Source organism: Bombus vancouverensis, unplaced genomic scaffold, assembly GCF_051014615.1.
Source record: "Bombus vancouverensis nearcticus unplaced genomic scaffold, iyBomVanc1_principal scaffold0039, whole genome shotgun sequence".
Lineage (NCBI taxonomy): Eukaryota > Metazoa > Arthropoda > Insecta > Hymenoptera > Apidae > Bombus > Bombus vancouverensis.
Genome location: NW_027468930.1, coordinates 540,481 through 554,110, shown reverse-complemented (window position 1 = coordinate 554,110; position 13,630 = coordinate 540,481). Strand labels below are relative to the sequence as shown.

General features: G+C 39.7%; 1 pseudogene; it reads right to left on the bottom strand.

Moving 5' to 3' along the window:
* Positions 1-13,630, bottom strand: part of LOC143304535 (venom serine protease Bi-VSP pseudogene) — a 35,847-nt pseudogene that overhangs the window by 21,011 nt on the left and 1,206 nt on the right.

Below are 13,630 nucleotides of genomic sequence, written 5' to 3'. Positions count from 1 at the left end.
TCCCCAATGTCATTCCGACATATATATCCACCGAAAATGCGCTCTTGTAGACAAACGCTCGATTCGCGTCACAGCTTTTAAAGCTAGTCGCATCTCAATCCGTTGGAAAAAGTTTTTCCTGTAGCATATTTTATTTTTACGAACCAACAAGGTCTTTGTTTATTTCCTTCTTTTTTTTGCTCCAATTTCCCCATTGTTTTTTCAAGGATAGTATTTCAGAGCCACTAGTCAAGTTTATTGTAACAATAAACTTACGTTTCGGAAACATTTTGTGCTGTGAAACAGAATACACTAAAGTTTGAAGGTCACATCGATTTTCGAAAGTTTATAAATGGAGGTGTATGACAGTATCACCAGCTGTTGCTGTCCAAGTAACTCCAACATCGAAATACTACAACGATTCCAATCGAAAGCGCTAAGAGCCTTAATAGACGCACCTTGGTATGTTACCAACGAAACCATCCATCGCGACCTCAAGATACCTACAGTCAAAGAGGAAATAGCAAAATATAGCGACAGATATAGCAAAAGAGTCAAGAAACACCGAAACCCCCTAATCACTGGACTACTCGATACGACGGACCAGATTCGCAGGCTGAAGAGGCACTACCCGCTAGACCTAAACGCTAGATTCATTTAATTATCCAAATTAAGCATATGCACTTACTTATAATACTTATAAATTATACCTATCTATAATAAGTATTAACTTATTGTAAATAAACAGCCATGTCACTGCGCCACGCCAGAAAAATTACTGAAAATTCTGAACGCGAGAATTGATTGTAATTTCAACAAATAAATAAAAACAAAAAAAAAAGCTGTTGCTGTCCCCAAGCGCCAAAATACGTTCTGACTACTATTTTATGTATCTCACAGAAGTATGTCTTCATTCATCATCTCCCATGCCATCCACCAACGTGTTCTTAACATGTTATCTCCTAATAAAATATTGATGTTGAGTCAGATATCCAACTGAATAATCTTTTCGGTGTCTACTATAAGACATTTAAAACCAAGGCTCGTACACACGTGTGCTTATACGTCAGATGTAATACTTAACACGAAATCTGCTTATATTAATATTAAATTTATGCATAGTAGGATGTTCGACCTTTGTAAAAATGAAATTATAATACATACAGTTTCACCGTGGAAAAGTGAATCTTTCTAGCATGTCCACGCAAATGCAGGGTAGGGGAGGACTGTGCATGCACCAAACAACTTTACGTTCGTAATTTTTCACACAAATGTACAACTGTAGGGAAAAAATTATCTCTGATTTTTCGGATGTTAGGAATCGACAATATCGCATAACGGAATGCTGTGTTCTACGTATTCTATTTTTGTTACGAAAGTGGTACAAACGAAGTCCACATAAGAATAGTACAACAAAATCGGTTGAGGTTAGGTTATCGTGCAGATATCGCGGCTTTTGCATTGGAAATCACGCAACTGCCAGTCTCATCGTTCCTTGTAAACGAAAGAAAGGTATTGTAATCGGTCGAAATTAACATAAAACTAGTCGCATGCGACCATATGGCCTGAATGTTCAATAAACGAGAGTAGAGCGCGAGCTATGTGATTCTAACCGTTTAGGCGGAAACTAATGATTGTAACCAGAGCCGAGATATATGCCAATATTACTTTGTTCGACAAAGCGTATAAGATGAGGAGAGAATCGCGATAAGGTAGAACAAGAGACAGATATTCTCTACGTAAAGCAAGTCTGTCAACTAGATTGAAATCCTATAGCTATAACTACAGTGAATCCATATTCTGGCGAATTGTCTTTTCACAAATGAAGCTTCTGAAGAACGGAATTGATACAATAACTACTGTTCATTCATAACTACTGTTGTAAGAATCTATATATTTGTCTATCTATATCTATATATATCGATCTATATATATTTGTCAGAATGTCATTTTATCAAAAAACCCATTCTCTGTAATCATAGTTTAACGAAGCATAATTAATAGAAGAGGTAGAGCGTTAAGTGGAGATGATTTAATCACAGTTAAGTAGATAAATCTCTATATTAGTCTCTTTAATTAAAATGTTCTACGTTTTATTTGCGTCATTTTTTTCCTTCATCCAATTTAAAATGTTTAAATAACAATAGCCTATACAATATAATTTTATGTAAAAAAATTGATTGTACCATGTTTATTACAGATATTTAACATTTTTGTGTACATACAAAATTTAAATTATACCTCGCTTGAGAACAAAAATTCTATTTGTTTTCCTAACATGTACTAATAATTATTGATCAAAATAGAAAAAGCTGGAGGAGATTACTTAGGAAGATTACTTAGCATCTCATATTCCTGTCAAGGCTCGAACGTTTTATCTTCCTTTAGATTTTCCTAAGTTTCCATTTCTCTGACTTGCTATTTGAGTTAGCTTAGTATACGTGCTATACATAGGTATGTATAGTGTCATGATCGCGACAGTCTTGAGTTACCCACGCTTTATCCTCTGTAAACTATTTATAAAAGAAGAACAAATTACATGTTAGAACTTTCATTCAATTTACCAATACAAATAATTTTAAACAAGAAAAAAGACCTAATGCAGTGGTTTCAACTTAAACATATCCAACAGTTATTTACGAATAAATAGTATAAATCTTTTAGCAACATGAAATTCGCGATATTTATTCAAATATTTATATTTACAGTGCGCCATCAGCAAAGAAAACGTGTTTATCGAAACGTGCGCTATCGATTTTATGCTTTTGCCACGCAAACAGGGAAATTGCAACTCAAAATTGAATTCGCACTGCAAAGCGTTGACGTTACGATATCAATTACATACTTCAAAAACACCGAAGGTATCACACGGAATCAGAGAGATTCTATGAGAAGTTAAACGCATAGTCACCCTATTGGGAATAGGATTGCTTTGATTCGAGCTCAAACATAGGGAAAGCTGAAAGAATCTTTTGCGGATCTTCCTTCTTCTCTACATTGGATTTTATACAAAACGACTTTAACCTTTTCAAGGAAATACGGAAATAAGGATTTTAGATAGAGAGATTTATCTGGAAGGAAATGGATAGAACCAGTTCTTGTTGGTTGAAAGATTTTTTCTCTTCGCAGAGATTCAAGCTTTAAAGAACGATCAAATATGTGCGCAGCTGACTTACGCGTGAAGTTATTATTAAAAAAAATTGTTGCATTTAAAAGGATAAATATTAATTTAAATTTAAAAAAATTGTTAGTTCAATTATCATGTTTAATTTAAATTTAAAAAAATTGTTAGTTCAATTATCATAAGTTTAAAGATATGTAGATATTGTATTTACATATCGAAAATCAGACAGCAATATTAATTAACACACCTAGTCAAACGCACACGTATTTTAAAACCGTGCTTTAAAATCGATATTCGCTGAAACAATACATCGCTCTGCGCTTCCAATTTGTTTTCGCACGAAGAATCAGTCCACTCATTGTTACCGTCACCATCTCTACCGTAATCTGTATTACTCGAATAAATTCTATATCTTGATTGGAAAATCACATATTTTAACGATCTTCCTTATTTTTTGTTTTTTATGACTTTAATTGGCAATTTCCATAATGTTCTATAACTTGACAATAGACTGATAATATTTCAGGATATATATACATACATCATGTTTTTGAGGATTCTGTAGTAAAATAATTATAGTTGGGGAGTCCAACTTCCCAAACCGCGACAAACATATTTCACACATCCACGACGACTTTACAAGCAGACCCCTCGCGGTTTTGGGAAATCGATGAAGGACCCTCAATTAAACATATCTCAGAGGGCAGATCGACGATGCGAAGAACACTTCCAAGCCCACACCCGACGCACCAGCGAAGGACGATACATCGTCGCTCTACATTTCAATGATCAGCTTCAGTCACTCGGATCCTCTAAAACGCTGGCAATTAAACGACTCGCCTCACTCAATCGCCGATTCCAGCACGACAAACGCTTCGAATCAGAATATCGAACGGTAATACAGGAATACCTGGCATTGGGACACATGACGAAGGTCAATGTCAACCACTCCGACGACAACGGATACTATTTACCCCATCATGGCGTGACCAAAGCATCGAGTCAAACCACCAAACTCCGTGTAGTTTTCGACGGATCGGCACCAAGCACTGCCGGAACCTCCCTAAACGATACACTTTACACAGGACCCAAGTTACAGGAAGATTTATTTTGTATATTACTTAGATTCCGCGCTCATCAGTACGTACTCACTGGCGACATCGAGAAAATGTATCGGCAATTCCTCGTACGACCAGAGGATCGGAAATATCAAAGGATATTATGGCGCAGCGCGAGTGGAGAAACAGAAACATATGAGCTTAACACCGTAATACTCTTATCATAGAAATAGAAGCAGTCCTCAATTCCCGCCCGCTAACTCCTATCTCCATCGATCCAAATGATCTCCTAGCCCTCACTCCCGGACATTTCCTCATTGGCGATTCATTAATGTGCTTACGTGATCGAGATTTCAGAGACATTCCATCGAACCGACTCTCCAAATGGCAGCATATCCAACAGCTTAAACAACATTTTTGGAACCGCTGGCATAAGGAGTATTTGAACGAGCTAACCAACCGCAATAAATGGAGCAAGGGTGGACACAGCATCCAAAAGGGCACAATCGTCATCCTCAGAGAGGACAACGTTCCCTCCATGCGTTGGCCTCTGGGCCGAGTTATCAAGGTTCATCCAGGCGCCGATGGTGTCATCCGGACAGCTACAGTTCAGACGGCAAAGAGCATTTTGGATCGGGGCGTCAAAAGGCTTGTCCCACTGACAATTCAACCCGATCTCGAGAAACCCGAACAACTAGCCACCGAGACGAAATAAGATGGGAACTTCAACCACACCTCCCTAGTTTGATCGGTACCCTCTCAACGGGGGGAGAATGTTACGCCATGCGGCTTACCATAGGTCATATTCTTAACTATCGATCGCGCCACTATAATGTCGCAGACGGATCGTCGCGTCTGCCCGGCAAACAAACATTGTAGTGGCAAGCGCGTGGTTCATTAAGCAGGGCGACTTCCAGAAATGTCGACTCGTGGCCCGTATTTTACCTCGCGTAAAAGAATGTGGCGTGATCCGAACGTAGTGGGGGTCGCCTTCCAGAAAAAACGAAAAAAATCGAAAGGCGTTCAGAACTTTTCGAGAAGTCGAACCGTCAACACATGTGGTATGTCGCGCATTACTTATCAACCAAAACGCAGTTACATTTTTTTTGTTCCATTTATATCTTTCTAGTTAATAAGTTGTTGAAATAAACATTAATTTATTTGTGTTAATTCTGTGGAATTTCATTGAACTACCCTTATTATCATAATCGAAATAAGGGGATCGATCAGTTCGTGGCGTCGATTATTTAATCGTAACGGGAACTTACAACTCTCGTTGACGTGCTATCCTAAGAATTTATTTACCGCAAAACTGACAAAGTGTTTATTTAAAAAATGAGGTTGAAGGTAGTCCTTTTCTTTCATTTCATTCATTTTCATTTTCTTTCTTAAGTATGGCTAACACAATATCTAATCAATTAAAATTTTATATTTTCACGTGAGTTTCTTTAGATAATTATTATCAACATGATGACTAACTCTTACGGATTAATACGTGTCTGTAGGGCAATCCGGTGGACTTGATCGGCTTTTTACTTCGAAAGTTGAGTAATCGGTGTCGCTTTCTTACGCATCTTTGAACTGTATAAATGTTTTAAAATTGTTTGATCCAGAATGTACGTACCACACCGGACAATCAAGAAGGCACGTTTTATGTCTTTCTTTCCGATTAATAATAAGCCATTTACTGCAAAGAATGAACTTTAAAGGCATTAAACAGCACATCAATGTACATTTCAATTAGACTAAATAATAATGCTATGATTTTATCGGTAGTAACTTTACTTATTAACTTGAATTATTTCTTTCTTTTACTTCATGTTAGGAAGAGTATCTTTTTGCTTGAAATAAAAAATTGATATAGGAGTAATAATATGGATAGAGATCAAAAACTGTTAGGGCAGAAATTACACGTTTGAACTTTATAGTTCAGTATAGTTCAAATAGAAATTATATAGAATTATTTAATAATTTGTATTCCACTGGAATAAAAATTTAATTTCTATCTTTATCAAATCTCTATTTCAGAGTATTTGTACGTATGTACTTATCGTCTGCTGTATGATCGAATATCGAATAGGTAATAATCGTTGTTACTCATTATGTGAGAAAAAATTATGTATATTCACAACTATGACTATTGCATTTTAGGCGCTTGGCCATGGATCGCTGCATTAAGTTTTCGTAATCCCCGAAACCCAGACAAACCACTATGGAAGTACGGAGGTTCCCTGATAACGGCTAGGCATGTTTTGACCGCAGCACATTGTGCACATATGAATGGAATAGAAAACATACACAATCATAATATTGCCATTCTTAGATTGGTGGAGGAGGTGCCATTTTCGAGTAAGTCCTCAAATATATATATATATATATATATGTATATATATATATATGCTATTGAGTATTACTGAAGTATCATATCCTGAAATTTCTTATTGTACACATATATTGTGTCATAAAGCGTGTACAATTCTTTCTCATACTTTTGGTCATTCGTTTCCTGCATTTTCATTTATTTTTTTATTTTTCAGGGTACGTATATCCCATTTGTACGAAAGAGCCCCTATGAAAGAGCAACTTCGTCGGCTATAACCCCCTTGTTGCTGGATGGGGAGCGTTAAGATATAGTAAGTGATATCAATTTTATAATAAAATTAAACAGTTCCAGTCTTAAATATCTTTCTTATTTTCTTCGTAGGACGACCACGACGTAATGCATTAATGGAAGTACAAATGCCAGTGATTAAGAACGCCGAATGCAAAATAGCTTATCCCAAATTTCCTAATGCACCTGATATCACTGATGGTATAATATGCGCCGAACATGCTCAGGGTGGAGAGGATTCTTGTACGGTAATTAAGTTACAGAGTTACTACAAACTATACGGTATCTGAAGACACGTCAATTCGAATTAACATCAAATCGACGTCTTAAACATTAGAAATAATAGATAAACACAATTTAATAGTCTTGCCCACTTCTCACACCTCATTATGGTATTTAATCTAATTTCCTTCTAATCTTAGTTTTGCTCAAAATACATATAACATGTACATTATAAATTGGAGTATTTCAATACACAAATCAATAGAAGATTATTACTGTATATAAGTATAATTTCAATACAATTCGATGGATATATTTCAGTATCTTTGATTAAAAATTAAACGATCCTTTCAGGCTGACCGCGGCGGACCACTGCTGATACAACATGAATTAACATGGTATTTAATAGGTATTGTGTCTTATGCTTATAAGTGCGGCACAGCTGGGTGTCCCAGCGCTCTAAATCGCGCCCTAAGGGGTTCTGCTGCGCATTGGCTTTCACAAATGGTGCACGGTGGAAAGCTTACCTGGCCAACGTTTAAGGAACAATTTCTTTCGCGTTTTGGTGGCAGAGAGACAGCCGCTTCGGCGTTAATAAGGATATCTAGAGAACGACCGTCGGAGACCGAATCCCCGGGAGCGTACGATAGTCGCCACCGCTCCATGCTGCAGATGAAGTTGCAAGATCTAACGATGCCCGAAGTGATCAATGCCCTCGCCCTTTATATACTGAGTTCACAAGATCGACGCTTTCGGCGACTAACGCTCGCGAATAATATCAGGACGGAGGACCAATTTCATGATGAAATGAGGATTCTCCCTTACAACGATCAGCCGACATTTTCGCCAAGAAATTCACTAACGGAACCTGAAGCTAAACGAAGCAGGCTATCAGTTCCTCGGATTAAGTGCTACCGCTGTGGTGCTCACGGACATAGGAGAACGGAGTGTCGCCTGCAAACACAAACGGGGAAGGAGCAGGATATACGAAACCCGAAGGAAAAACGACCAGCCGCATCGTCAAAGGTGACCTGCTTCAAATGCCACGAGGAGGGACATATCGCGCCTAATTGCCCATCATCGCGGAAAAGAAACTACGATTCCATTGACGAACGCCGGATCGACTCCTGTGTAGTGGAAGCTCCGGCTGGTAGATTAAGCCATCTGGGTGAGTCGTATCCATTTTACTTTGATTCTGGGGCCGAGTGTTCGTTAATCAAAGAGTCCCTAGCCTCGAAATTTTCGGGTAAAAGAATAACCGACGTGGTAGTGATGCGGGGGATCGGGAATACTTGTACTAAGAGTACACTTCAGATTTCGTCCACTGTTTGTATTAACGGTCTTACATTGGAGATAGTTTTTCATGTCCTTGCTGACGATTACCTAAAATACGACATCATGATTGGTCGCGAGATTTTGAGCCAGGGATTCGACGTAAATATCGCGCAAGATAGCCTCGTTATTTGTAAAACAAAGGTCGTTAACGCTTGTGGTAAAGTCGCGGAAGATGCGGTCAACATTAACGAGGTTGACACTGATGTGATCGGTAACTATAAAGATCGATTAATCTCTGTTCTCGAAAAATTCAAAGAATCATTCATTACGGGTTTCCCGCGTACTCGCGTCAGTACGGGCCAGTTGGAAATACGGCTAATCGATCCCAACGTCACCGTGCAGAGAAGCCCTTACAGGCTTAGCGTGGAAGAGCGAAGAATAGTACGCGAGAGGATAGACGAGTTAATTAAAGCACAAATTGTAAAACCTAGTAATTCGCCGTTCGCGAGCCCTATAATACTCGTGAAGAAGAAGGACGGCTCAGACAGATTGTGCGTAGACTTTCGAGCGCTGAATAAAAATACGGTCGCGGATCGGTATCCCTTACCCCTTATTGCTGACCAAATCGCGAGATTGCAGAGTGCGAGATACTTCATTAGCCTGGACATGGCTAGCGGATTTCACCAGATCCCCATTCACCCTAACTCGACGGAATATACTGCGTTCGTTACCCCCGACGGTCAATACGAATACGTGACGATGCCGTTTGGGTTGAAAAATGCACCAGCCGTTTTCCAGAGAGCCATTTTCAAGGCCTTAGGCGACCTCGCTTATTCGTATGTCGTTGTTTATTTGGACGACGTTCTAATAATCGCCGACTCAATAGATCAAGCTCTAGAAAGGTTGCACACTGTACTAAACACTCTCGTAAACGCCGGATTTTCTTTCAATTTCGCTAAATGTTCTTTTCTGAAGACGTCGGTACTTTATTTGGGATATGTAATTCGTAACGGAGAAGTTCGTCCAAACCCGGGAAAAATACAAGCTTTGAATTCTTTACCTGCACCGTCGACCGTCACACAGCTTAGGCAGTTTATAGGTTTGGCCTCTTACTTCCGAAAATTTATTCCTAAATTTTCGCAAGTGATGAAACCCTTGTACGCACTCACTTCTAGTAACAAGCACATAACTTGGACGGACAGGCACGAAAAGATAAGACAACAGATAATTTCCGTTCTGACCGACGCGCCGGTGTTAATGATATTTGATCCCAATCGTCCCATAGAGCTACATACCGACGCTAGTTCGGAGGGGTATGGAGCTATTTTAATGCATAGAGTCGAAAAGGAAAACAGAGTCATCGAATATTATAGTAAAAGGACCAGTCCCGCGGAATCTAGGTATCATTCGTACGAGCTGGAGACACTAGCAGTAGTAAGCGCCGTTAAGCATTTCCGACACTACTTACATGGACGGAAATTCTTAGTAGTTACGGACTGTAATTCTTTGAAAGCCTCCAGCAACAAAGTAAACTTAAACGACCGGGTTTATAGGTGGTGGGCTTATTTGCAAACATTCGATTTTGACATCATGTATCGAGAGGGTAAACGAATGGCCCACGTAGATTTCTTTTCGCGAAACCCCGTAGACTTGAATCGCCGTATGATAGACAAGGTCGCAGAGAAAGAGATTAATCTGGCCGAGATCTCCGAAGACTGGCTATTAGCGGAACAACGTCGCGATCCGCAAATCTCCGAAATCGTTAATAAATTACAGAACGAAGAGCTCGCGGAAGATATCGCGAATACCTACGAACTGCGATCCGGTACACTTTACCGTAAAATACAACGAAAGGGCAGAACCCTTTGCTTACCCATTGTTCCGAGAGGTTTTAGATGGTCCGTCATCAACCATGTGCATCAGTCAATTATGCACTTAGGATGGGATAAAACGCTCGAGAAGCTCTATGAGTATTATTGGTTCGAGGGAATGGCGAAGTATGTTCGCAAATTTGTCGAGAACTGCCATGCTTGTAGAGTTTCGAAGGCTAGTTCAGGTAAAATACAGGCTGAACTGCATCCTATACCTAAGACCGGCATACCGTGGCATACGGTGCACATGGACATAACGGGCAAGCTGAGTGGCAAGAATGACTCGAAAGAGTATGTCGTCGTCTTGATCGATGCCTTTACGAAATTCGTGCACTTACATCACACACGCAAATTGGATTCGCTTAGCGTTATCAAGGCACTTAAGTCCGCCGTGTTTTTGTTCGGTAGTCCCTGTCGGATAATAGCAGATCAGGGTAGATGTTTCACGGGCCGGGAATTTCAAGAATTCTGTGCAAGCAAACAAATCAAAGTTCATTTGATCGCGATCGGTGCAAGTAGGGCCAATGGGCAAGTAGAACGTGTTATGAGCACGTTAAAAAATATGTTCACAACGGTAGAAACGACCGGGCGTTCATGGCAAGACGCGATCGGGGAGATGCAATTGGCTTTGAATTGCACCATCAACCGCGTAACCAAATCGAGTCCTTTAGAGTTATTGATTGGTAGAGCAGCAAGACCGTATGACTTATTACTACCTGATAACATCGAGGAAAAAGAAATAGATATCTCCAGTGTAAGACAACAGGCAATAAAAGAGATGGAAACTAGTGCTAGGTATGACAAAGAGAGATTCGATAAAACCAAAGCTAAAGTAGTTAGGTTTAATCTCGGTGATTTGGTACTACGCCAAAATGAAGAAAGGAACCAGACAAAATTGGATCCAAAATTCAGGGGTCCGTTTGTGATATCGGAGGTCCTGGAAGGAAACCGATATACCTTGAAAACACTGGATGGGAAAAGGTCATACAAGTACAGTCATGACAGGTTAAGGAAAATGCCGGATAGTTGCATTCCTGCGGAGTTGGATGTCTGTTGTGATGACGAGAACAGTGACCATGGCGATGTGAGTACCCCGATCCCAGAGGATCGTAGAATTATATAAGCCCAGGTGCGGCCATGGGACGGAGTTCAGTGCGGTCAGGCACTGGAAGTGACGATGTCACGAAGCTGGGAGCCGGTTTAGTACCGACAGCGACAATGTCACGAGGTTGGAGCTGGTCTAGTACCGACAGCGACAATGTCACGGATTTGGAGCTGGTCTAGTACCGACAGCGACGATGTCACGAAGCTGGAGCTGGTCTAGTACCGACAGTGACAATGTCACGAGGCTGGAGGCGGTCTATTGTTGACAGCGATCGTGTTACGAAGCTGGTTATGTAACGAACTTTGAGAGTATGTGCGATTCGAAGGATGAGACCCATTTGGGTGTGAAATCGAGAATGGTCCGTCATGTCATTACGACCCGACTGAAAGCACGCAGAATGCAACTGGCACTTTGAATGCTAATCACAATGATACTGATCTTGTTTCCTTTTGTTTTGTTGACGAAGGTACACCCGAGGACGTGTGATAGTCAGGATGGCCGTGTCGGAGATGAAAGGAAAGCCGAAGCCCTTCCTTGGAAATTTTGGGAACATCCTCTAGTACCTTAGCCTAGATTTTATTATAGTTGTAATTGCTTAAGATTTGTAATAAGCGAGATTGGGTTCGAGGTGACAATCGGTCGCTGAACGTAGCCACGGTCACGGGATGGATGTTTTATCTAACGGAGGTCTGGAGTGGTTGTATGTGTTTTCCGAGAAATGTGGTTGTGGCGGCATGCGGCCTCGAGAGCGGGCCGAGCCACGTGTGATATTGCCTCGGAGGTGCCGATGCAATGGGACATACATTGTATTAGTAATCAAAACTCCAGGCAGAAACTGCCTAGCAACGGCGTTTGGAACTTTCTCGATGCTTCCAACGAGTGTGCCTAGCAACGGCGTTTGGAACCTTCTCGATGCTTCCAAACGGGTATAGAAAACAAAATGCAATCGTACAGGGAGAAAAATCTCCACGAGGCTGGCATTCTTGCGATTGCCTTGGAGAGTGATACATCGAGCATCTTCGACGATCGCATTTGCGTCTAAGTTAGTTTCGCTTAGTAAGGAGTTATCCCGGTGACCGTGGATTCGTTTGAACTCAAACATTGCTAATAGTATTATTTAATTTAATTATTCGTAGATCGTGTTATTCATTAGGCTTAGTGTTTGTTAGACTTATTATTGGTTGTACTTATTATTTGTTAAGCTTAGTGATAGACCTGTATATAGGTGTAAATAAAATCTCGGCTTTGTGAAACGATGGCTAGTCCACATGAAGAGTCGTCGCGCGCCCAAAATTCGAATCGTGATCCGACATATATATATATGCTATTGAGTATTACAGAAGTATCATATCCTGAAGTTTCTTATTGTACACATATATTGTGTCATAAAGCGTGTACAATTCTTTCTCATACTTTTGGTCATTCGTTTCCTGCATTTTCATTTATTTTTTTATTTTTCAGGGTACGTATATCCCATTTGTACGAAAGAGCCCCTAGGAAAGAGCAACTTCGTCGGCTATAACCCCCTTGTTGCTGGATGGGGAGCGTTAAGATATAGTAAGTGATATCAATTTTATAATAAAATTAAACAGTTCCAGTCTTAAATATCTTTCTTATTTTCTTCGTAGGACGACCACGACGTAATGCATTAATGGAAGTACAAATGCCAGTGATTAAGAACGCCGAATGCAAAATAGCTTATTCCAAATTTCCTAATGCACCTGATATCACTGATGGTATAATACGCGCCGAACATGCTCAAGGTGGAGAGGATTCTTGTACGGTAATTAAGTTACAGAGTTACTACAAACTATACGGTATCTGAAGACACGTCAATTCGAATTAACATCAAATCGACGTCTTAAACATTAAAAATAATAGATAAACACGATTTAATAGTTTTGCCCACTTCTCACACCTCATTATGGTATTTAATCTAATTTCCTTCTAATCTTAGTTTTGCTCAAAATACATATAACATGTACATTATAAATTGGAGTATTTCAATACACAAATCAATAGAAGATTATTACTGTATATAAGTATAATTTCAATACAATTCGATGGATATATTTCAGTATCTTTGATTAAAAATTTAACGATCCTTTCAGGCTGACCGCGGCGGACCACTGCTGATACAACATGAATTAACATGGTATTTAATAGGTATTGTGTCTTATGCCTATAAGTGCGGCACAGCTGGGTGTCCCAGCGTTTACACTAGGGTCGCATCGTACCTTGACTTCATTCTCCAAGCGATGCAATAATATGACATTACTGTTCCATAAATATCATTGTGTAAAAAACGTAAAGTTGGATTTTCTTATTGTGGAGATAAGAAACAGCTCAAATTTACATTGTTTTGTACGTTACAAATTATAGGCT